Raw genomic sequence first — 3,759 nt, forward strand, 5'->3', positions numbered from 1 at the left:
ATGGGGAGAGATTGGACAGATTGGGTCTTTATTCTTTGGAGCGTAGAAGGTTGAGAGGGGATTTGATAGAAGTATTTAAGATTATGAAAGGGATAGACAGAATGGATGTGGATAGACTATTTCCGTTAAGAGGAGGAAAGATTAAAACAAGAGGACATGAGTTAAGAATTAAGGGGCAGAGGTTTAGAGGTAACATGAGGGGGAACTTCTTTACTCAGAGAGTGGTAGCTGTGTGGAATGATCTTCCGGGAGAAATAGTGGCGGCGGAGTCAATTGTATTATTTAAGAAAAGGTTGGACAGGTATATGGATGAGAAGAAGATGGAGGGTTATGGGCATTGTGCAGGGAGGTGGGACTAGAAAGGGGTGTTTGGTTCGGTGCAGACTAGAAGGGCCTAATGGCCTGTTTCCGTGCTGTAATTGTTATGTTATGTTATGTTAATGTTGAATAATGAACATCACAGCTAAGTCTTTACTTCTGCAGAATGAGAAGGCAGATCACATGGCAACTGCAGTAAACATTTCCCTGTTCTGATTATACAAATGCTTTGGAGATTAATAAAATAGCCTGTCATAGACTGTTTGACCTATTGAGTCTGTTCTGGGTAATCAAATTAGTTATAATAGTCCTGGAATTATTTGCTTTACTGAATACACTGGATATATTTCTGGGTGTATTTTATTCATTCTGGGCTGATCAGGAAAATCACCTTAAAATCTTTCTATCATGTTACTTTTTTAAGATATGACAGAGCACCAAACTATATCCAGGTGACTGACAACATGTTTCAAGCATACAAAACCTTGGAGTGCAACATGTCCTTGAAAATTTATTTCCTGCGTTTGCACTTGGACCTATTTCCTTCTGATCTCGATGCAGTAAGTTTCAAACATGATGAAAGGTTTCACCAGCACATTGTGACCATGGGAAAGTGATATCAGGGCAACTAGAATCCATCAATGCTGCCTGACTAGTGATGGACTCTGACATGAGAGACCATCAGATACTAAATACAAATGAAAATCAGTTGAACTAATGCAATGTGTCAGCATCATTATGCAATTAAACATGTAATGTTCAATTAAAGTTAATTTAATGTTTCACCAACTTCCTACTTGATACAGCATATCTGAAATAATCTGTGTTCAGCTTGAAGTTGTCAATCATAATCACCATTTTTTTTCAGGAAGGAAGCCTTCTGGAAAAAAAAATCTATTGTCAAATGATATTATTCCAATGTTCTATTCAATTCTACTATTAATCTGTTTCCAGTTCAACCATTCTGATAAAAATCTTTGGTTGATTTTTGTCTCTTTTTCCTACCAATTACATTAAACCTGATTTCCTTCTGGTTTCCATTCATTCCTCCGCTGAAGCAACTTCTCTTTATTTAGGCTTGAGGACAATTAGAATATGCTTGTGTTTAAAAAAAAATGTGTAGGAACACAAAACTCAGTAGAGCTCAGCTGCTGAAACTGGAAATCTTCCTGTTTGTGGAAACATTTTATTTACTAGCAGAGCCACCAGAGCTTCAACAAGGGGATTTTCAAAACTATATGAAGAATACATAATAACTTCTGCATTTGGATGTGGAACAAAAATGAAGTGGCACAAAACTATTGCTAATTAACTTTGCTATTTGGCCTTGGAACAAGTGCTTGGAAATTCATCTCTGAGCATGAGGCTAACATAACAAATAATTCCCTTGTATGCATTTTAAAATGAGGCATTCACTTAAATTGATGGTTTAATATCTACAATAAACAGTCAATGAGGAATTTTAAAAAGGAATACAAAATATCCATGTGCCAATATTCATTAAAAAAACCTAATTTCAAGACTATAAACCTCTCATTGAAACCTCAAAGTTGGAAGTAAACACAAACCTCTTTGAAATGTTATTTCACTGCTCCCTTTTACCCTACTACAGTTATATTAATATTTAACTCTAGTGATGATTTATATTCTGCTTTTAACATTGATTTTACACCACTAATAGCTTTTAAGGTGTATATGGCTTGGAAAATTATTATGACTGCAGAAGAGGCTGAATAAGACGAATACTAGGGGCAACAAAGGTTTCTTGGTAATCCTGATGCTGTCATAAATCTCCTTTGTGACTATATTTGTGACTTTTTTTTAAACTTTATTGATGATATATTTGTGACTCAAGTACAGTCAGCCACATTATGGGCATGGGAAGATTGCATTAATAATGCTTGACATTGCAATTCTGTATAACTTTCCATCTGCTGTCTGGTGATGAATTTATCTTTTGTCAGTCTCATTTGTTGCATGTTGATCTCCTTGAAGACTGCCAATGAGTTCTGTCTTGAGCTTTCTGCTTGAGTTCTTTGGATTGATAACTGCGGCGGAATGAAGATTATCTTCCGCTCCCACTCTGCTTTCTCTGTCTTTAGCCTCCCACATTACTTCAACAATGCCCAACATTAGCTCAAGGAGCAACACTTAATCTTTTATCTGGATTCTTTAGTACCTTCATTAAAATTGAATTTAACAATTTCAAATACTACTTAAACATCCCTTTTTTTGCTCTTCATGGATACAAATGTTCCTTTTTCAATTTATTTTTTCTTCTCTATCTCCCACTTGAAAGTGATGGTGATTGTGATGTTTATAACCTTTGAAACTTTTGCCCTATCAATGACAGTCCCTCTGTTCTCTCCCTGTCTTGGCAACTTAAAAAAGCACTTGTCTTCTCAAATTTCCAGTTCCGCTGAAAACATTTTGACCCAAAATGTGGACTGTTTTGTCAACGTGAATGTCACTTGTTCTGTTTAGTGGTTAGCTGACAAACTTGAACCACTGCATATTTTTACATCAGTGAGCCATTGCAGTCAATCAACAGCAAAAAGTATCTTTGGAACAGTCCACTCTAGCACTTTCGTTTAATTTTTCACCTTTGGAAATGGTGGGTCATCATTTTGGTTTAAAGAAAATGCATGCCAGCTGGTTCAAGTGTGTTGCAGTAGGTCAAAGGTATATGTTGAACAGCCCTGGCACAAATATATAAACCTTGTTTTGCTCCACTTAAAATTGGTGGTTGTCAAAACTTTCTTGTGTGATATGGTTAATGCAGCATAACTTGAAGCTGTTGACAGTGGGGTAGATTTTGGTCACACCAATCTACATGTTCTGTTCCAAATAGAGTGGGTAGTTGAAATTAAGTTTATTTGCCACAGCATACCTAGTACGGTGAGAGGGGTTCAACTACAAATAGACTAATGTCTCTGACATTCATTCAGCTGTGCAAGGAACACAGTTGACAGAGGAGAGGTTAATAATAAAAAGGGAGATGAATTAGCAAAGTAATGGTAGAATGTTAGCACTGTTAAGGGGTTCATTGAGGACCATGATGACTGCAAGGAAGTAACTGTCTTTATGCCTGTCATTGAAGGAGAAAAATGTGTGATGAGTATTTTAGTGCATTGCCTGCCTTATCTAGGTAGTGGGTGGAGTCCAAGGAGGGAAAGGAAGTTTGCGTTATTTTCTGAGCTGCATTCTCGATCTTCTGAAGTGTCTTTGGATTTTTGAGCACTGATATATCCCATAAGTATGCTTGTGATGGTGCACGCAGTTGTAGAATATGGGGGACAAAATTGTTTAGTCAAGACATTGATGTACTTTGTGATTGTTACATCAATGTGCTTATCCTAGAGCACTAAATTGGAGATATTTATTCCAATGTACTTGAAGCGATTGACTCTTTGAATTTCAGTGCTGTTTATGTAGTTAGGG

General features: G+C 36.6%; 1 long non-coding RNA gene across 1 annotated transcript; it reads right to left on the reverse strand.

Annotated features, from left to right (window-relative positions):
* Nucleotides 1–1,076: 1,076 nt before the first annotated feature.
* On the reverse strand, nucleotides 1,077–2,023 carry LOC138752467 (uncharacterized). Its single transcript, XR_011350668.1, has 2 exons — nucleotides 1,887–2,023; nucleotides 1,077–1,198 (listed from the first exon to the last, which is right to left on the reverse strand). It is a non-coding gene; the product is annotated as an uncharacterized lncRNA (long non-coding RNA).
* Between the last annotated feature and the right edge of the window lie 1,736 nt (nucleotides 2,024–3,759).

Source organism: Narcine bancroftii, chromosome 1 (genome assembly GCF_036971445.1).
Source record: "Narcine bancroftii isolate sNarBan1 chromosome 1, sNarBan1.hap1, whole genome shotgun sequence".
In the NCBI taxonomy this organism is placed as follows: Eukaryota; Metazoa; Chordata; class Chondrichthyes; order Torpediniformes; family Narcinidae; genus Narcine; species Narcine bancroftii.